Consider the following 22,881-nt stretch of genomic DNA (forward strand, 5'->3'; position numbering starts at 1 on the left):
TTAAGTTGTACAGCTTAAAGATTGTAAATATGTATTATATCATCAGAAATTCATCACAACTAAATGGAAAATTCTTTACAATTTCCATTTAAATGCATAAAATTCAACTGTATGAAAATATTCAATTTAATGATTCCTTTTTTTTGTATTTGAGAAGTTGTATTAGGGTTCTAGAATTATGAATGATTTTGTTTCCATTTCGTTTTCATTGTCCTATTTTCTCCAGTGTGGTTCAATGTTACTCTTATTAAAAATCATTTTAAGAACACACTTTTTAAAAAATGACAGAGCTATTGACTGTACTTACCAAGATGTCACATTCTTCTCTTCGAAGAGTTGCAATGCAGATTTTTCTTGACTTTCGTCAGAACCTCAGTCTTCACAGGGCTGCAGTCCCAAGGGTGTGGCTAGAATTCCAAATACAACCATCATCCATCTAATCCTACCTGTTGGTGATTCATGCTGCCTTCACAAAGGATCCCATCCCCATTCAGATAGCAAGCAACTTGTCACTTCCCCACAACACAGCTTCCAACATGCAACAACTTTCCTGGAATTCACTTTTCCTGCTTCTGTGCTCCTCCCAATTCCAGAAAGATAGTGCAGAAATCACTCTCCCGCACGGCACCATTAAACAGAGCCCTAGAGAAAACAGCAAAATCCAGCAGGAAGCAGAGAAGCCCAGAGACCTGGTCCTTCTTCCACAAGTCTCTGACAGGGTGCCCTGTTCTCAGGAACTTTAGGTCTGCCTCTCTGAGGAGGAGAGGGTGAGCTGAGTTGCGGAAAAACAAACACATCATGGAACTGAGTACCCTAAGCAATTGAGATTTATTTGTTAAAATAGAAAACAGAAGGTACATGAAGGTGAGGACAGAACCAAGTGCCCCAGCCCACATTATGGGAAGAGCACCAAATCTGGTCACACCTATTTCCAATGAGCGGGTTCTTTGGTTTGTTTCCCCTGTCCACGAGTCTTGCAACCCTGTAATTGTCTAGGTGGAACTTGGATGTCTTTACCTTTTAGTGGGAAAATGCTCTACTGCACACATGTTCATTTCCTAGGGATGCCATAACAAAGTACCATGAACTGGGTGGCTTAGAAGAACAGAAATGTGTCAGGGTGCAGTGGTTCACACCTGTAATCCCAGCATTTTGGGAGGCCGAGGTGGGCGGATCACAAGGTCAGGAGATCGAGGCCATCCTGGCTAACATGGTGAAACTCCATCTCTACTAAAAATACAAAAAAAAAAAAAAAAAAATTAGCCAGGCGTGGTGGCTGGTGCCTGTAGTCCCAGGTACTTGGGAGGCTGAGGCAGGAGAATGGCATGAATCCGGGAGGCAGAGCTTGCAGTGAGCCGAGATCGTGCCACTGCACTCCAGCCTTGGCGATAGAGTGAGACTCCATTTCAAAAAAAAAAGAATGACAGAAATTGATTGTCTCACAGTTACAGAAGCCAGAAGTCTGAAATCAAGGTGTTCGCAAAGCCATTCTTCCTCTGAAGGCACTGGGGAAGCATCTTTTTCAGGCCTTACTCCTGGCTTCTGGTAGCCTAAAGCAGGGGTCCCCAAACCCTGGGCCACAGACCAGTACCAGGCCACACAGCAGTGGGCGAGCAAGCAAAGCTTCATCTGTATTTACATCCACTCTCCATCGCTCGCATCACCGCTCTGCCTCCTGTCAGATCAGTGGCAGCATTCAGTTCTCTCGGGAGTGCCAACTTTATTGTGAACTGCGCATTCTAGGGATCTAGGTTGCATGCTCCTTATGAGAATCTAAGGCCTGATGATCTCTCACTTTCTCCCATCACCCCCAGATGGGACTGCCTAGTTGCAGGAAAACAAGCTCAGGTCTCCCACTGATTCTACATTATGGTGAGTTATATAATTATTTCATTACATATTACAATGTAGTAGTAATAGAAATAAAGTGCACAATAAATGTAATGCTCTTGAATCATCCTGAAACTATTCACTCCCCCTCCCCCACCCACAGTCATGGAAAAATTGTTTTCCATGAAACTGGTCCCTGGTGCCAAAAAGGTTGGGCACTGCTGGCCAAAGCATTCCTTGGCTTGTGGATGGCCGTCTTCTTCCTGTGCTTCTTCATGTTGTATTCCTCCTCGGCATGTCTGCCTGTGTCCAAAATTCCCCTCTTTAAAAGGACACTGGTCATTTTAGATTAAGGTCCACCCTAGTCACCTCATTTCAGGTTGATTACCTCTAAGAAGACCCTGTTTCTGAAGAGATGTCACCAGAATGTAATCATTCTGAAGTACTGCGGGTTAGGACTTCAATGTCATTTTTAGGGAGGAAAATTGAGCCCGTAACAGAACATAAGCCTTAGCAACCGGAGATGGAACTCATAGCTGAGCCACCATTTCTTAAACCCCTATTTTTTTCAGAGGAATTAAAAAGTCTGGGATAAGTGATATTTCTCTGGAAAGCAAATTTTTCCTCGCTGTAATATAACCTGCAGTGGTAGGTTTATCTCTGAATTACAAGCATTTCTTAGCCAAAAATTGTATTGGGCATTGCAAGTGTGACCCAGTATGGGCTGCAGAAAGATTTCGAGGTGTGAACATTTTTCACTTGCAGCTGGCAAATTTTTCCTCTCTGAGCCTGAGCAAAGATGGTGCTTTCGGATGGGGCAAGCCTGTGCTTGCAAGGCAGCCATGCACGCTGCTTGGGAGAAGACAACTCCAGGCAGTGCATCTTCTGTCCCTGGTCTCTGACCACCGATACCAGCAAGACCTGCCTGGGTCATGGCTGTCCCTCCCAGCGGGGCTGTGACTGCATGAAGCAATGACAGTGATGCTCAAGCTCTTTTGTCGATGGGGGACAGTGACCTGAATCCTTACCATGTGTTTGGAAAGTGATTGGGTGGTGAACATAGCACTGTATTTGTGGCATCTATTTCAGTCTAAGTGGGTCTAACTAGCGACTGAAGGGCACTGAACATCAGATTAAAATAACATTTCTGTGTGGCTGGGAAGCCCTCATTTGATTTTCTGCTGTGAAGTGACTACTAAGGACCTGTTACTTCTTTCAGACCAAAACTCTACAAATAAAACACTATTTTAATCTTGTGCTTTATTTTTTCTGTGTTAAGAGTAATGCATGCTCAATATAGAAAGTGTGAGAGGTGTACTATTCCTTATTTTCATCAACATTTCTATCATTAAATAATATCAAGTATGGAAAGCATAAAATAGAAAAGGGAAAGGAATGTGATATTCATTAGTGCCTCCTATGTGCATGGATGCCATACTAATGTTGTCACATTTTATCCTTACAAAATTCATGTAATCTGTGTGCATTGTACTCATTTTTTGATGAGTAAAAAAAGCCCCAGGGAAGTTTGGCTGAAGACTTGCCCCCCCACACATGGTGATGATCTTCCAACATCCAGTTCCAAGCTCATTTCTCCTAGGAACTCTTCCCTGGTAAACTCTGTACCATGGTTTGCCCTTCCCAGGAACCCTGTGTCTCCATATGCACCATATCTACATGACTGATGTATAGTTTACATGACTTTTCTATGCTGTTTTAAGCTATTTATGCCTAGTGTTCCATTATTAAAACGCTAAGCTTTTGGGAGTTATTTATATCTTACCGCTCAAGGTCATCACCAAGGTCTGATTTTTCAGAAAACAAAAATTGCAACCTCCGGCATAAATGGGTTAATACATTTATTCATGTCCCCACCTCAATTGAAAATTTTCAGAGAAGGAATACAGCATCTATTTCACGATGCCATAAATATAGCAAGATATTAAATAAATGTTGAAAAATTGACCACTGACTGTACCTTAGAGATGCTTATCTTGGAGCATGTATGTCAGATTTCTCTGCATTTGGATTGAGGTGTTACAGCCATTTAATGAATACATGTCCTGACCTTCCTGGTCATGAATTTCCTTCCCCAATAGCAGGCTCAGTTTGCCAATGTTTTTTTTTGAGGGGGTCTTCTCTACTTCCTAGGAAAGCTAGAGTAGTTTGGGGCCATGTGAATTTTTCTTAAATAGATGTATATTCATAACATCTATTTCTGTATATTCTGTATTTTCTGCATATTCTGCATATTCTGTATTTTCATTGTGTTCCAAATGGACAGGTGAATGGAGGAAACCTCCTCTTTGGCAGAAGTTGGGGCATTCTGGAATGAGGCAAACTGGGCTTTGCTTCCTGGCGCCATCTTTATTAGAAGTGCAGGGGGCATACTATGCAGCCATAAAAAGGGACAAGATCATGTCCTTTGCAGGCACATGGATGGAGCTGAAAGCCGTCATCCTCAGCAAACTAATACAGGAACAGAAAACCAAACACCACATGTTCTCACTCATAAGTTGGGGCTTGAACAATGAGAACACATGGACACAGGGAGAAGAACAAAAACACACCGGGGCCTGTTGGGGGGTGGGAGATGAGGGGAGAGAACTTAGATGACAGGTTAAAAGGTGCAGCAAACCACCATGGCACACATATACCATGTAACAAACCTGCAAGTTCTGCACATGTATCCGGGAACATAAAGTAAAATTTAAAAAAAAGAAGTGTGGGGACAGTACAACAAGCATGCTCCTCCATTATCAGGGGGTCCTCGAAGGCAAAAGCTGCACCCCATTTGTCTCTGTGTTCCCAGAGCCTATGAAGGTGCCTGGCACATGGAGGTATTCAATAACTACTTGGTGAATACATGAATGAATAAATGAGATTAATAAAAAAAATTCTTCCTGAAGTATTGTCCCTAGGTCCAGGGTCTAGGGAGAGTGTTTATTATGTGAACCTTACCTGCCCCCACCTTGATTTCATCCTCTGGGCCTGTGCTAATTTGCTTGACTAGTTTAACTGTCAAACGTGCTGGCTGTAGGAGATTTAAGTCCAGGAAAGAGCACAGATCCCTTCTCTAGTGGTATTTTATTTTCTCTGTTCTTTTGCCCTGAAGTTCCATTCAAGCTTAATTTAGTCAGTATTAATGTGTATTTGTTGAATGACTCAATGCATAATTGCAGTTATCCATTAGAGACTCTTGATTACAGTTTTATATCCCAAGGAATGCAGCAACTTTGGAAAAGTTCAGAGTACAAGCAAAAGATAAACGCCTCCTCCCCACATCCTTCCTTCAGTCCATATCCAAAGAAGAATGGGAAAAATTGCAAGCCTTTCCCCACCCGTATCCTCATTATTCCCTTACATTTCTCTGTCCCACCCACTCCTGGGCAGACAAATATCAAAGAACTGGAATTTGCGAATCCATCAATGCTTCATTTGTTTCCCATCTGTTTCCTAGATATGTCGGAGCTATTAGACTTTTTAAAATGTGCGCCTTTCAACACCAGGCATGAGTGACAGCATCAGATAAAGCAATTGTAACTTTCTTCTTTCATGCTGCATCTGTCCCACTACTGGATACAGTTGATTTACCTGTAGTAAAAGGGACAGTGACCAGAAAAGAGGATTACAGTACATTCAGAGGCAACCAAGGGAGGAAAATAGACCAAGTGCCAAGAGGGTATTAAATAGTAGAGCTATCTGCAGAAGCAGGATAAGCAGAGAGAGGAAAAAACAACAACAACAACAAAAAACTCTTTCAGGGACGATTGCTATGCTTCATAAATCTGGAATTTTATCAGAAGCTTGGCAATTGATTTTCTATTTTAGGTAATTTAATAGGTAGACAAAGTTTAATGGGTTTTGTTTATAATTTGTTCAGGGCATCCCTGAAAGGCTGTTTCTATTGGCAAAGTCATTCTTTCTGACTTTGGAAGCTATAGAAAACTCATCTTCTTAATTCCTCTCATACGATTGTATACAGAGTACGGGTGCAGTGGAGTGTTGAAGGTGAAGGTGCATATAAAACTACAGAACATGGGAATTTTTTTTCTTTCCTTCTTTTTTTTTTTTTTTTTTTTTTTTTTAGACAGAGTTTTGCTTTCATTGCCCGGGCTGGAGTGCAATGGTGCCATCTCAGCTCACTGCAACCTCCTTCTGGTTTCAAGCAATTCTCCTTCCTCAGCCTCCCCAGTAGCTGGGATTACAGGCTCATGCCACTACACCTAGCAAATTTTTGTATTTTTAGTAGAGACAGGGTTTCACCATGTTGGTCAGGCTGGTCTCGAACTCCTGACCTCAGGTAATCCACCCGCCTCGGCCTCCCAAAGTGCTGGGATTACAGATGTGAGCCACGCACCCAGCCAGGAAATTTCTTCAAACACAGATTTCCTTGAAAATCTGGAGAAGACATAATTTAAAAATTAAACCAACATCGATTCATCATGTAATATAATGGGCATTTTTGGCATGAATTTCAAAGATAAACATGAGATGTCACAAAATTGTCACACTAGGTGGCAGCTGCTTCCTATCAGCAGATCCCTTTTTTCCTCCACCCTGAGGGTCCCCTCTGTTTTTGACAGAGAGAGAAAAGAAGCCTCTGCATATGCATTTGTACATGGTCGAGAGACTGACTTTGAAATCCTCACTCTCTGTAATTACAAGTTCTACTGTGGAATTTCAAAGGCATCATTACTTGAGTCCTGCCTTACTTTTTTTTTTTTTTTTTCACTGTTTCTTTTTTCTGGCTAATTTTCCAAGCCTGTGACTCTGCTGGTCTTCAGAGAAAGTTAATCAAACAAGCAATAAAATCAAACGTGTGGTACATGACTCATTCCTTCTCCCATTCTCCCACATTTTATGCCACTCCCCAAAGGACTGCATCCTCTGGAGTGAGTCATGGGTGGTGGGTCTGAGAAATGATGATGACCCAGCCCAAGATGAGACTGGAGAAATCTGGAGAATAGATCCTAAGCTGGTGGTGGTGAGAATTGGGAAAAGATCAAAATTCAATTTGTAGCATCTTTGTGAATGAATCATAAAAAGGTTGAACTAAAAGTACTTGGAAAAGTTGGATATGATTTACATTGCCTAAGGTAAAGAACTGGAAAGTTTTCTTCCCCTCTTTAGCCTTGATAACTGGTATGGTTTGAATATTTGTACACTCCAAAATTCAGGTTGAAATTTAATTCCTAATGTGGTAGTATTGAGAGGTGGGGCATTTAAGAGGTGATTGGGTCATGAGGGGTCTGCCGTCATGAATGGGTTAATCCATTTATGAGGTTAATGGATTAATAGGTTATCATAGAAGTGGGACTTGTAGCATTATAGGAAAAGGAAGAGAGACCTGAGCTAGCATGCTCAGCCCTTCACCATGTGATGCCCTGGGCTGCCTTGGGACTCTGCAGAGGGTCCTACCAGCAAGAAGGCCCTCACTCGAGTGGCCCCTAGCACCTTGGTCTTTTCTGTCTCCATAACTGTAAGAAATAAATTCTTTTCTTTATAAATTATCCAGTTTCAGGCATTCGGTGGTAATCAATAGAAAATGGACTAAGAGACTAATGAATGTGGAAAGTGAAAAATATGTCTTGAGTTTAAATCCTGCTCCTGTCACTTGCTACCTATAACCAGGGAAAATTACTTAATCTCTCTGATCATCCATATGCTCGTTTGCAAGGCAAGGATAACATACTATCTTTAGGTGAGGGGTTAAAGCCAGGACTGATGAACCATCACACCTATAATATTCATTAATTTACTGTTTTAGCCCATTTTCTTGTGCTGTAACAGAATCCCACAGTCTGGGTAATTTGTAAAGAACAGAGATTTATTTGGCTCCCAGTTCTAAAGACTGGGAAATCCAAAAGCATGGTGCCAAATCTGGCAAAGGTCATCTCATGACAGAAAGGCAAATAAGCACACGAGACAGAGTTAGGAAACTGGGGAACTCATCCTTTTGTTAGGAGCCCACTCCTTCAATAACTAACCAGGGGTGTCCAATCTTTTGGCTTCCTTGAGTCATATTAGAAGAAGAATTGTTTTGGGCCACACAAAAAATACACTAACACTAACGACAGCTGGTGAGCTAAAAAAAAAAAATCACAAAAAAACTCATGTTTTTAGAAAGCATATGAATTTGTGTTGGGCTGCATGTGGCCAGTGGGCCACAGGTAGGAAATGCTGCATAACCCACTTCCATGATACAACATTAATCCATTCATGACCTAATCACCTCTTGAAGTTCTCATCTCTCAACACTGCTGCATTGGTAATTAAGTTTCCAGTACATAAGCTTTGGAGGACACATTCAAACCACAGCATTTACTTTTCATTAGTTATCTATTTCCGTGTACCCTTAAGACATAGTGGGTTCCAACAACAAACATTTATTATCTTTGGGTCAGGAACCTGGGTACAATGTAGCTGGGTCTTGGGACTCTGCAGACAACCTCTATCAGCAAAAAGACCCTCACTAAAGACAGCTCAGGGTCTTTCCCAAGACTGCAATGAAGGTATTGGCCAAGGCTGGAGTCTCATCTGAAGGCTCAACTGAAGGAGGATCTCCTTTTAAGCTCACTCACATGATTGCTAGATGGCCTCATTTCCTCACTGTCTATTGATGAGCGCAATTAGTTCCTTGTCATGTGGGCCTCTCTATAGGGAAGTTCACAACATGGAAGCTGGCTTCCTTCAGAATGCTGAATAAAGGAGAAAGAGAAGGCACGCACAATGAAGGCACAGACTTTTTGTAACCTAGCCTTGAAAGCATAGTTCATTACTTTTGTCATACTCTATTCATTAGATGAACGTCACAATATTCAACCCACATTCAAGATGAGGGGATTTATACAAGGGCATGAATACCAAGAGAAAGGGATCCCTAGGGGCTATCTTAGAAGCTGCCTACCACACTCCTGCATTCAACAGATGCTTATCAGTAGTCTACTGCTTTCCAGGCATTGTTCTAAGTGGTTCACCAAATAAAAGTTTTTAAAAATGAGACATGGTACCTGCCTCATGAAGCTTATAAAACAAGAGAAGGTAGGCATGAGTTCATGTGAAAATGCAACTCACCATGCTAGGAAACACAGCACAGGGATTTGGCCAAGTCAACAGTCAGTAAATACTTTTCTGAAAAAGTGACACCTGAGCCAAGGTCTTTTGGAAATCTAGGAAAAGAAGGGAGAGAAAAATCATTCCAGGTTGAGATAATAGCATATGCAAAGGTCCCAATTGGGTATGACATTTAAAAAGTTTTAATCCCAAAGTAATTTATGACATTGGACCAACTTGGAAAAGATATTTACTTTAGATGCCTATTAATTTCACTTCAGTCAATAAGCAATACAACTCAGAAGGCATTTTGTCTCTGACTTGCCTCAAGGGCTATGTATGCAACTAAAAAGAGAGAATTTTACAGCAGTGCTTTAGTGGACATTTGAATACTGTTGGATGTACTTAAAATGCAGGTTCTGATTTGGTAGATCTCAGACTTATGCATCAGCATCAACTGGAAGCTTGGTAGAAATGTAGAATCTCAGAGCCCAGCCTAGAGCTCTAGAACAGGTGAGCACTTGAATCACCTGGAAGATCTGGGCTCCATCCCAAAAGATGCTGCTTCAGTTGCCTTGGGTTGAGCTAAAAAATTTGCATTTCTAACAAGTTCCCAGGAGATGTTTCTGCTGCCACCATCCTTTGAGTAATGCCATTCTATGTCCCCAGAGATCAAACTCAGAATATTCCAGAAAAGACCTTGAAAGGTTGTCCCGACTGGGGTAAATGTTAAGGAAAGATCCTTTGCTGGGAGGAAAAAAGATGCTCTCAACTTGTTTTCTCTGAAGGAGAGAGTAAGGAAGAGCTGGAGAGAGGGAGTCTACACCCTGCTGACCGCCCAAGGATACACAGTTAGTGCTTTTTTTTTTTCAGGGGTCTTCCAGGGACTATTAGGAACATCTGTGAATTAGAAGCTGCATTAGTGGGTTCTTATACTGCTAATAAAGATATACCCAAAACTGGGTAATTTATAAAGAAAAAGAGCTTTAATGGACTCACAGTTCCACATGTCTGGGGAGGCCTCACAATCATGGTGGAAGGCAAAGGAGTAGGAAAGGCCTCTTACATGGTGGCAGGCAAGACAGTATGTGTAGGGGAACTGCCCTTTATAAAACCATCAGGTCTCATGAGACTTATTCACCATCATGAGAACAGCATGGAAAAAGCCTGCCCTCATGATTCTATTACCTCCCACTGGGTCTCTCCCATGACATGTGGAGATTATGGGAGCTATAATTCAAGATGAGATTTGGGTGGGGACACAGCGAAACCATCAGCAGCCAAAACACATTTTTACTGTTACAACTACATTTCTTGCAGACACATTTTAACTCAAATAGTAATTTTCATTTCTTGGCATATCTACATGTCCCTGGGAGACCTTCAGGACATAGGTAATATGGTGTTGAGGTCAGAGAATTGGACTTAGACTCAAAAGACCAAGGAGTGGTCCTCAGCTCTACACTCCTCTGCATGTGAGGCTCCGGTTAAGACATTAACCCTTCAACACCAATTTTCTCACCTGGACAAGGAGAATAATACCAGCTTCAACCATCAGACAGGAATGCTGTAGGGATCCAAGCAAGAATGTCTTTTCCCTTTCTCTTCTCTCCACCGCCATCCTTCCCTCTCTCTTTCCTTTGTCTTCTCCTGTCTCAGCCTTCCATTTCCTTCCCTGGAGTCAATGGGGTGTCAGCAGGGCAGCCATGTGAGAAGGTAGTCTCATGCAAAGTAATAGAGTCCCCCACCAGGAGACTCTCCTAGCAGTGGAGTGGTCTGGATCAGAGTGTCTGAAAAAGCCTGAGAAAGGTGAGGAGGAAACCCACATACAATGTAGGTTGGCTGTGGTCCCAACCACAGGAAATTGGCTACATAGAGGGAGATGGGTCAAATAAATATATTAAAGACAATGGGAGCCAGGCCTTCACTGTTGAAGAAGGGAATTACCAACATGGAAAGAGAGAAAATTAGAATAGATCCAGTAATGTTAAATTAGAGTTGTTTTTAGATAGACGTAGAAACAAATATAGATGTAAACGCAAGGGTGTGTGTGTGTGTGTGTGTGTGTGTTCTCCACCTCTGTCCACTGAGAGATCCTAGGATCAGCAACCCCCCAGTAGCACTGAGAACACTTAACACCCCATGTTGATGCCCAAATACCATGTTTCATTAAAGGAATTCAGTGCTCCTTGGATAAATAGATGATTCCATAGCTGGGGCAGAGAGAGTACAAGATGTGCCCTGCTGTACCAGAAATTAAGGGTGTGTTCTAAGAATGATGACAATACTGGCACCAGCTTGAAGAAACCCCACACTGACCATATTTGAGGCAATTTGACCATGAATAATGGTAGTAGCAAATTATAACCTATTGACTAAAAGAAGAAACCATGAGTCAAGAAAGATATGAATCCATGAATACTGGTTTGATGAGAAATGGGTAGTTACATTGTCTCAAATGTCCCCTCTACAAAATATTTAAGAATTATAAGGACAAAAAGAGTAAGACTACAGTGGAGAAGCCTGGCAGACACCACCCTAATCAACTTATCCTAATGAATAGCATCCAAAACGGAGTAAATTGAAATGACGTGCCATCAAATAGTGTGCACTGAGAAGATCACAGCATCACTGCTGGGATATCCTACTCAAAGATGCATCACATGAATCTATCCGCAAAGAAATAACCCTCTTCTCCAACAGTGAGAGCTTGTGAAAGAACATTCTGCAAAATAACTGATCTGAAATCTCCAGAAGTGTCAAGGTCATGAAGGAAAGTCCAAGGAGCTCTTCCAGACTGAAGAAGATTCAGGAGACATGATAATTAACTGCCATGTGTGATCCTGGACTACTGTATCTTTTCACTATAAATGACATTATGGGAAGATTGGAAAACCTTGAATGAGGTCTGAGGATTAGATGGTGGTAATGTATCAATGTTGATTTCTAGACTTTGGTGGTTATATTGTGGTTATGTAGGAGAATATCCTTGTTTGTAGGAAATACTAGTGCTCAGGGTTGATGAGAAATCATGTTGACAACTTACTCATAAGTGGTCTGGGGAAAAAGATTCCTTGTTCTGTATTTGTAATTTATCTGTAAGTTTGAGATGCTTCCAAAAAAAGAAAAAAACCCAAACAATGATGCACATCTAGGTGTCCTAAGAGATACAAAACAATTTACAAAGGACAGATGGGATGACGTCATCCCCTGCTCTTCCATCTGCTGTTTGCTCTGTGTGAAGCCATCACCACACCCTTCCACTTCTACTTTCAGATTGTGTCTGTGTTCTGACTCCTTTATCCCTTTCAATATCATCCCTTGGTTTAGGTTCTCACAGTCACTCAACAAAGCCAAGACAACAGCCTCCAAGCTCTTCCTTCTGCCTTTAGTGTCATCTTCTCCTTCTGTCTCTTCCACCCTGCCCCCAACCACCTGGCCTTCTCCCCATACTGTTGGCCGAGTGACTTTTCTAAAACCCACATCTGGTCATGTCACTGTCCTGCTTAAAGTCCTTAAGCCTAGTCTCCCCAATGCCCATAATGAAGTCCCAACTCCTTAAACATCTCATATTCTGGTAGTAGCCTGTCCTTCAGCTACTTCTTTTTTGTTCTTTGTTTATCTTTTTTTATTGATACAAATATGTGTACACATTTATGAGGGTACATATGTATTTTGTTAGATGCATAGTGTTTGCAATCTCCAAGTCATGGTATCTAGGATGTCCATCACCTTGAGAACTTATCTCTTTTTGCATGTGTTGGGGCCACTAAAAATCCTCTCTTCTAGCTATTTGAAATATACAATTCATTGTTGTTAACTGTAGTCACCCTACTCTAGTATTGAACATTAGAACTTTTTCCTTTTATATAACTGTATGTACCCATTAACCATTTTATCTTCATTCCTCACCCATCCACACACTATTCCCAGTGTCAAGTATCTATCATTTCACTCTCCACTTCAATGAGATCAACTTTTTTTAGCTCCCTCGTATATGAGTGAGAACACACAAAATTTGTCTTTCTGTGTCTGGCTTATTTCACTTAACATAATTTCCTCAATTTCCATTAATGTTGTTGCAAATGACAGGATTTCATTCTTTTTCGTGGTTGAATAGTATTCCATTGTGTATATATACCACATTTTCCTTATCTTTTCATCCACTAAAGGACTCTCAGGTTGAATCCATATCTTGGCTACTGAGAATAATGCTGCAATGAACATGGAAGTACAGGTATCCATGATTTATTTTCCTTTGCCTAAATACTCTAGTGGATTGCAGGATCAAATGGTGGTTCTATTTGAAGTATTTTGAGAAGTCTCCATACTTTTTTCCATGATGGCTATACTAATTTACATTCCCATTAATAGTGTATAAAAGTTTTCTCTACATCCTTGCTAGCATCTGTTATTTTCTGTCTTTTTATTTATAGCCTGTCTAACTGGGATAAGACAATATGTCATTGCGGTTTTGATTTCATTTTCCTGGTGATTAGTGATGTTGAGCATTTTTTCTTTTCTTTTCTTTTCTTTTCTTTTTTTTTTTTTTTGAGATGGAGTCTCGCTCTGTTGCCCAGGCTGGAGTGCAGTGGCACGATCTCGGCTTACTGCAACTCCACCGCCTAGGTTCACACCATTCTCCTGCCTCAGCCTCCTGAGTAGCTGGGACTACAGGCGCCTGCCGCCACGCCCGGTAAATTTTTTGCATTTTTAGTAGAAACGGGGTTTCACCGTGTTAGCCAAGATGGTCTCGATCTCCTGACCTTATGATCTGCCTGCCTCGGCCTCCCAAAGTGCCCAGCTGAGCACAGGCATGAGCCATCGTGCCCAGCAGAGCATGTTTTCATATACCTATTGGCCATTTGTATGTCTTCTTTTGAGAACTATCTATTCATATCTTTTGCCTACTTTTTAATGGGATTTTTTTTTAACTGTTGAGTTGTTTGAATTCCTTGTATATTCTGGATATTAGTCCCTTGTCAGATGAATAGCTTGCCAGCATTTTCTCACATTCTGCAGATTCCACTCTGTTGATTGTTTCATTTGCTGTGCAGAAGCCTTTTATTTTAACATAGTCCTTATTTTGTTTTGGTTTTGTTGCCTGTGCCTTTGTGGTCTAGCCATAAATCCTTTAGCTTCTTCTATTTCTACAACCTCCTTTCCTGGTGGCTAGGGCAACACTGAACCACTCGCTTTCCCATAAGCCCACTGGTACCTTCCAGCTTCCAGGCCTCAGTAATGCTATTTGCTCAGCTTTCTTCTTCCTGAAAGACTCCTGCTCATTCTTTCAGATTCAGCTCAGATATCATTTGCTCTCTGAAGTCTTCCCTGATCCCCACTGCCCTACCCCAGGCAAAGCGAACAACTCCTTTTTTCATGTTACAGTAACTCTTCGTAGAAATCTCTCTCCTAATAGCTATCATTGTAATGCCATTGTTTGCTTTCTTGCAGTTGACCCTCTCCAGATTTTGAGCTCTTTAAGGGCAGAGACTGTGTTCTAACATGGTTGAAACCAACACAGTGCCTGGCACCACGTTGTTACTCAATAAATGCCTGTTGAATGACTGAAATGATGATTTGGCTGTGCCACGCTGTTTGGCTTTTGGTGGCATTGATGTTGCCATTCCTCTCTCCTGCTGGAATAGAAAGGCCCTTCAGTAGCTGGAGGAAAATTTGATGAGTCTGAGACATGCATAGTTATAGTTAAATAAGTTTTGCCCATCAATACTAAGGTATGCTTTCCTTTCTTTTCTGTTCAGTCCTGAAGCACTTAGAAAGTGCATGCCCTTTTTATCTTTTCCCCATATTAAGAAAGATTCTGATAAATCTTTCTAGTTCCTCACTCTCTATAGAATGGGGGAGGCTGTTTTACTGGAGTCCCAGGTGGGCTTCCAGAGTGTGGACGAGTGGAATGGATGGTACAAGCTGGAGTGGTCACTATTTATCTCTATCAGTGGGGGATGCCAGGACTCGGAATGAGCAAAGGTAGAAGCTGCTCAGGAGGGCAAAGCCCAAAATGCTAATTGGAGAACCAGGTCCTGCATGAAACCTGGTGGAAGCCAGAGTCAGGCATCAGAGTCCAGTAGGCGCCTAGAGATTGGAGGGAGAGAGGGAGATGAGGCTGAGCATCATTAGGGCAGAGGGAGGTGGCATCATGAAGGGTTAGCCTCAGATGCTGCTACCATATGGCCCTGACATTTCATTTGAGAGCTAGCAGGGGTGCAGGGGGTGCAAGGGTGAGTTAGTGGATTCCTTTAGAGGGTCCAGAGTGAGTCGTGGCACTGAACCATGAGTGATCAGTAGCACTTCTTATATTATCACAAATACTTATTTTTCATTTGTGCTATGGCCTTTCTGCCTTTTGTGGTATTCCAGGTATCAGAGAGATACATCTATAGGGGAGAACCTAATGTTATTCTTGTACTAGGATAGTCATGTGTGCTTGGAACTGGATGGTAAAGCCCTGCCGAACCCTGTTGGGCCCTGCTAAACAAGGCAAAAATATATCGCCCAAGGCATCAAGTCTCAACCCCTGGGGGATCTCCAAATATTCCAAGTTAAACTAATTTTAAAGTTTTTCTAATAAAAATTATGCAATATATCTGTCTTTAAACTAGTCCAAAAGAAATTAGGGAATGAATCATCCCATTTAGAAAAAAAATTCATAATAGAATATTCTTTTATAAAGCAAGCTGCCCACATGTATTTAAAAAGAGTTGGGAGGTAGGAAAATTCTAACAAGTACACGAATGACTAGGAGCACATCTATAGAAGTCAATTCCACCATCCCACATGTCCGGGACAGATGAGCCACTCTCACGAAATCACACGGTTCAACAACTGAAGCTCACAGGGTTGGAAAAACATTGACTCCAAGCTTGTGATTCACAAGTACAATTTGAACATTTTTGTAAATCCTCATTTTTTTCATTAATTCAGTATTTACTGAGCATCCACTACTTAGCTTGATCCTGACGCTATAACTGGGAACTAGGTGACAATAATCTTTACTGCTATCAAATGTTATTCTAGTAAAGAAGATAGACAATGTACAAATAGACAAGTAATTTTTAAAGTTGCAAATTATGATACGTGCTGTGAAGGCAGCAGCCAAGTAGCTGAGATTGTGTGTTGAGAGAACAGAGTGGGGAGAGAAGTTGGGAGGTACTGCTTTAGATGGAGAGGCTGGGAAGGCCTCTCTCAGAGGTAGCTTTGAGTTGAAACAAGCTCACTGTTAAAGAGCCAGATGATGCACAAGAGAATTCCAGGCAGCGTGAATATCACGCACACGGCCTTGGGTAGGAGGAAGACTTGGCCAGTTTAAAGGATGAAAGGAAACAGAAGAGAGTGTGCCTGGAACTTAGAGAAGGTGTCATGACATGTGGTTGAATTGACAGGCCGGAAGAAGATCATGCAGGACCTTGGAGTTCATTCTAAAGGAAATGGGGAGCCACTGAAGAGTTCAAAGCAAATGAGTGCTCTGATTCAATTTATATTTAACAAAGAGACTTTTGATGGCTGCGGAGTCAAGTTGGAAATGGGTAAACCATGTACATGCTGTACCAGTTGTCTAACAAGCAATAATAATGGTCTGGATAAAGATGGAGTGAAGTGGATGGATGTGAGATATATTTTGGAAATAGAATTGACAAAGTCTGCTTTGGGTTAGATGTGAGCTTAAAGGAAAGAAAAAATTAAGAATGACTTCTGGGCTTCTAGATGCACAGCCAGCTGGTGCCATTTTCCAAGGTGGGGAAGATGTGCAGAAACACCAGCTTTGAAAATTGGTATACAGGGAAAATCAGGAACTCATATTGATGTTAGATGGCTGTGAGTCATAAACTGAGATGTCAGATAGACAGCTGGATAAGCATGTCTGAGTTTAGAGGTGAGGTTAGCTCTGAAGAAGAAAATAAATGCATGTATATAACCACGTAGGGGGTGGTTGGCCTACCTCAGGGCCAATTCTCTTAACCTTCAAAGGTTTAGACATCTTCTCAAGACAAAATCTTGAGGTGATATGTGTCTTTTGCATTATAATTACTGTGTTATTTGCACACAAAGTGTCTTACCTTAGAAAGTACACACCAGTTGTCAATTACTGAGTGTATAAGAAGTGTCAGGCACTCTACTTACATGATCTCATTTAATCTTCAAAATGTTAAGAGACACAGAGAGCAGATATAAGAACACCTAGAGGGCAGATAAGGAAATGGAAGCTCAGAGAGATCAAGTAGCCTCCCTACCGTCACACAGCTAGTGTTTGGCAAAACTGAGAGAGGGACCCAGGCCTCTTGACTCCAAGGTCAGGCTCCTGCCCTCATGGACTCTCCTCCTTTCAGTAACAGTCTCTTATCTACCCCTCATGGGAGAGCAATTTTTACAGCACTACGATAGTAGAGAGGCTATGTTAGCTGAAATTTGGGACAAGACACCAAACCATTCTGAGCTTCTATTTCTTCTACTATAAAATGATCTATCTACTATGCAGATTGCAGATAGGAAATATAGAAAATATATCAAATAAAGTATAATATAAATCCTATGCAATATATAGTTATATGCACACATAAATACATGTAAAATGGGATATTGTGCAGCCATTCAAGATGATTGCAAAATTATTTTACTTTTTAAGATTTTTAAATTGTAAGATACTTCAAACAAATAAAAGTACAGAATGCTGTATGACACCCACATATCCATATTTAACAGATGTTAACATTTTGTCTTGTTCACTGCAAATATCATTTTTTGTTGTTGTTCTATTTTCAGAAATAAAACACTGTAGAACCAGAGGTGCAGTTGTTAATAATATACCATTCTCCGTTCCATTCCATCAATAACTGGTCAGCATGTAATGTTCCCATGAATGCTTTTATACTTTTACTACATACTTATGTATGCCTAAAAAATTAAAATTAATGATGTTGTTATATGCATTTACTGCTTTTACATAAATGGTACTATACTACGCCCACCTTTCAATGACTTGCTGTTTTCACTCAAGTATAAAACAGTGGTTATTGTTTTTATAATAATTAAGTTTCTACTATATACTAGGGTCCTTGCTTACAACTTACAGATATATATTATCTCATTCAGCCCTGATAGTAAACCTTGCAGGTATGTACACTTGCCTCATTTTACCAAAAGGAAAATTAAAGTTCAGAGACATTAAGTCACTTTCCTAAGGTCACACAGCCAGTAACTGACAGAGATGAGACACAATTCAACCTCCTCCCTCAATCTGTTCTCCCAATCACAGGGCTTTTATGTTTTTCTCATTTCTTTCTTTTTTTTTTTTTTTTTTGACATGTAGATTCAATTTCCTACTTGGCATTTCATTTGCCTTCCCTTTAAAAATCATATCAGATTTGTCTGCATTTTTTCTTCCCAAGCTGTTTGCTAGCCTGCCCTGTGTTTAGGATTGGTTGGGCAAGTTGCAGGACAGATAGAAGGGGGCTTCTGAAGGCTTCTGTGACCCCATCAGCAAATGCCTACATCAGAAAGAGTGCTTTCTCATTTCTGGTTATGCTTCTGTAAAAGTGGATGTTTTATGGCCGGGCGCAGTGGCTCACGCCTGTAATCTCAGCACTTTGGGAGGCTGAGGCAGGCGGGTCATGAGGTAAAGAGATTAAGACCATCCTGGCCAACATGGTGAAACCCCATCTCTACTAAAAATACAAAAATTAGCTGGGCGTGGTGGCGGGTACCTGTAGTCCCAGCTACTTGGGAAGCTGAGGCAAGAGAATAGTTTGAACCCAGGAGGTGGAGGTTGCAGTGAGCAGAGATCGTGCCACTGCACTCCAGCCTGGCAACAGAGTGAGACTCTCTCTCAAAAAAACAAACAAACAAACAAAAAAAGTGGGTGTTTTACTATCTATCATGTCATGACAACCACCTCAAACCTTAGGGGCTTTAATTTGATGGTTTTTCATGTTCTGCGGGTGGACTGTTGAGCTGGGCGGTTCTTCTGGTCTCTCTCGAGGTCTCTCATGCAGTTTCAGGCAGATGGCAGCTGGAGCTGGTTGGTTCTCTCACTCTCCACATAGCTTCAGGGCTTCTCCTTTCCACAAGGCCTCTCCAGGTGGTCTGTTTATGTGGTCTCTCCAGCAGGATAGCCAAACATCTTGCTTGACAGTTTAGCTCCAAAAATGCAAGGAAGGAAGCTGCCAGGCATCGTTAAGGCCCAGCACATTGTCACTTCTGCCAAGTTCTATAGTTTCGAGTGAGTCACAGGCTCAGCTCAGATCCCATGTGGGAGGAACTGCAGTGAGGTGCGAATACTGGGAAGTGCAGTTTGTGGGGGCCATTGTTTGAAAGCTAGCTACCACAATAGGAAAACTTCAGACAGGACTCCATCTCATCCTCTAAAGTTTCTTCCTATGAAGATTCTCTTTGATGAGTTAATGCTCTCCTAATATACTTGAGAGGCTTTTAAGCAACATTCTATGGCAAGGCAAGTAAGAAACCAAATTGGCAATATGGTATCACCACAGTCAAGGACTGAGTCAGCTTGGGAAACCAAGATTCTCAACAAAATATTCTCTCCCTGGTCCTACCTGCTCAACTTGTTACCATCCCCACTACAGGAACTCTCTCTCTAAAAGCTTCCTGAAGGGTTAGTTTTCTCCTAGGCTTGGAGGCCCATGCCAACAGATGGTAGCCATAGAAATATCAGAACATTTCTCCGAATTGGATTTCAATCAGCTGATGTTTAATTTTAGATTTTGAGATAGGCCACATTGTACCCTACCTTCTCCCACTTGAAAAATCACAACACAGTAATGGTGGCCAGAAATCTTTTCTGTCACCTTAGGAAATATTTTTAACTCTCTCAAAGCCATAGAGAGGATTTTTGTTTTAAGTTAACGTATTTTTAGAAGTAAAATAGTCGCATAGTCATGGTCAAAATTTAATATGTTCAAAAAAGAGAGAGTAACAAATTTCCCCTCCATAACCCTGTCTCTCACATATGCAGATTCCCTCCAACATCAGTTTCTTGTTTTCTTCCAGAGACATTCCATATTTCTTCTTCCAGAAATATGTGTACATATAAGCAAATATGCATACATATTCTGTTTCCAGTTTTTGACACAAATGTATTCACACTCTACATCCTACTCTGCATCTTGTTTTTCTTATGTAATAATCTTAAACATTTTTATACATCAATACATAATTTTTTCCTTTTTTGAGATTGAGTATTTCTCTGTCACCCAAGCTGGAGTGCAATGGTGCAGTCTCGGCTCACTGCAAGTTCCACTTTCCAGATTCAAGCGATTCTCTTGCCTCAGCCTCCTGAATAGCTGGAATTACAGGCTTGCATCACCATGCCTGGCTAATTTTGTATTTTTAGTAGAGACGGGGTTTCACCATGTTTGCCAGGCTTGTCTTGAACTCCTGACCTCAGGTGATCCTCCCGCCTCGGCCTCCCAAAGTGCTGGGATTACAGGCTTGAGCCACCAAGCCCGGCATATTTTTCTTATTCTTTACTTTTTTCTAGCAGCAAGTATTCTGTTGCATGCATGTACTGTCATGTATTTAAAGAGTTCCCTATTGATGGGCACTTAGGTTCCTTCCAATATTTTTCTGTAATTAACAAGGGTACAATGAATAAAATTGTGTAAACATAATTTCATATATGTGTGAGTTTATCTATGGGATAAATTCCTAGTGTCAGAATCTCTAGATCAAAAAGTGAGGTTGTTTATATTTTGATTGATATTGCTAAACTGCCACACAAAGATGTACTAATTTGCACTCCCACCAGCAATCCATGGTTTGCCTATTTATTCTACTCTTACTAACCCTTCCAATTTTTAAATTTTTTCCACCTAGTAAGGTAAAAGTGTTTTTTCAGTGTGGTTTTATTTTCATTGTCTTTTTTATGAATGAAACTGATCACTCATTCTTATGTTCAGGTGTCATCTTTATTTCCTTTTCTGAGAACTATGTATTTAAATCCTTCTGTTCATTTTCTTTTTAATTTAGCTCCTATATTGATATATGGGAGCTTTTCTGTATGCAAGAATTTATTCCTCTGACTCATATGAGTTGCAAATATTTTTTGCCACTTAATCATTTGTCTTCCTACTTTATTTAAAATAATTTTTCCAGGCAGAAAACTCTTTGTTTTTATGTACTCAAATTCACCAGTGTCAGGTTTTCATATCATTTTTATAATAAATTCTCCACTCTGAGGAAAAAAATCAATTAGTATTTTACAGTATTTTATGATTTCATTTGTTACTTTAAGGCTTTCATTTATATAGAATTTATTTTAGTCCAAAGTGTGAGGCATGTAGCCAACTTATTTTTTTCCCCAAATGCCTATCTAATTGTCTCAACACCATGTATTGAATAATTCATCTCTTCCCTACTGACTTTGGGTGCTACCTCTATGATACTAAATCTTCCTACTCAACACATATGTGTTTTTGTTGTTCCAGTCTTCTTTATTTCCTCTCAAAAGCATTTAAAAATGTTTCTTCCTATAGTGCTTACATAATTCTTATTAAGTTTACCCCTTAAGTATTTTTTCCTTTTTTGGTTCTTGTTACTATCATAAATGATTAACTTCTCTCCCATTATCACCTATTGGCAATCTGATAGCCCTATCTTCACACTGCTTTGTTTGTTTATATAAAGGCTATTGATTTTCAAATATAAACTTTACCTATTTTGTTTCTGAAAAAATTCACCTTCATCTTAGGCTTCAAATAATTCTTATAATTTTCCAAGGAAAATGAGCATTTCAAAGAGAAAGATTACCATGTATACCAGGAGTCAAGAAATTATACATATAACTAATTACACTAATAGACTATCAAGGTCTTTAGATGTTTTAATTATTAGACACTATAGAGAAAAATTATGCTTGGTATATTTAGAAAGTAAAAGACAAACTTATACATATCTGCAGGGAACAAAAACTATAAATACTAGCCAAGAAGACTTAAAAATTAACCAAATAGAACTCTTAGACATGAAAATGTAATAATTGAGATAGAAAGTTTAATGGAGAGAATTAAGAGCAGATTAGATTCAGCTGAAGAGAAAATTACCAAACTGGAAGACAGAGGAGAAGAAAATTATCCAGAATGCAGGCCAGAAAGACAAAAAGATGTAAAAATATATGGAAGAGTGAAGGATAGAAGAGTGGGTATGAAGGATAGAATGAAAGAGCTTCATCTATATACAATCAGAGTTCCAGAACAAGAGAAAGAATGAAGGTCAAGACCATATTTGAAGAGGTGGTGGTAAATTTTCATGCATTTCCAGGACCAATGCAAGAGAACAAACTACAGAATCAAGAATTCCAAAGACTCCCCAAGCAAGTTAGATAAAAACAAAAAACAAAATAAAACCAATCACACTTAGAAATGTCATAGTAAAAGTGCACAAGAGCAAAGGTGAAGAAAAAATATCAAATGAAATAAAATTTATTGTTCTTGAAGGAGCAATAATTAAACTAACAGCAAACTTGTTAACTGCAATAAATGAAGTCAGTAAACAATGGAATAATATCTTCAGTGCACTAAAAGACAGTAACTGCCAATCTAGAATTGTATACACGGTAGAATTATCTTTTAAGGATGAGAGCAAAATGAAGACATTTCTAAAAACATAGTGGAAACAGTTTGCTACCAGCAGTATCTCTCTAAAGGAAATACTAAAAGAGGAAGTTCAGACAGAAAGTGATCATAATTGGAAGATCTAAGATATAGGAAGGAATGAAATGTAAACAAGAGACATAAATACATTTCTCAGAAGAACTGTAGCCAATAAAGATATAAGAAGCTATTCAACATCATTAGAGATCAGGGAAATGAAACTCAAGACCACAGTGAGATAACATTTTCTCCCCATTCAATCATCAAAAATTAGAAAATGAACAATACCAAGTGTTGGAAGGTATGTGAATCCAGAGGCTTTCTTTTATGGTGCTTATGGGTCTATAAACTGGAAGGTGGGTTGGCATTTTCT

General features: G+C 40.2%; 1 long non-coding RNA gene across 1 annotated transcript in view; it reads right to left on the bottom strand.

Moving 5' to 3' along the window:
* Window positions 1-4,901: 4,901 nt before the first annotated feature.
* Window positions 4,902-22,881, bottom strand: part of LOC104007559 (uncharacterized) — a 67,544-nt gene continuing 49,564 nt past the window's right edge. The window contains exons 4-6 of the long non-coding RNA XR_681808.4: window positions 10,409-10,686; window positions 8,908-9,002; window positions 4,902-5,424 (exon numbers count right to left, since the gene is read on the bottom strand). This is a non-coding gene — a long non-coding RNA (uncharacterized LOC104007559). The remainder of the gene's footprint in view (window positions 5,425-8,907; window positions 9,003-10,408; window positions 10,687-22,881) is intronic.

The sequence above is a fragment of the Pan troglodytes genome, chromosome 7 (assembly GCF_028858775.2).
Source record: "Pan troglodytes isolate AG18354 chromosome 7, NHGRI_mPanTro3-v2.0_pri, whole genome shotgun sequence".
Classification (NCBI taxonomy): Eukaryota; Metazoa; Chordata; class Mammalia; order Primates; family Hominidae; genus Pan; species Pan troglodytes.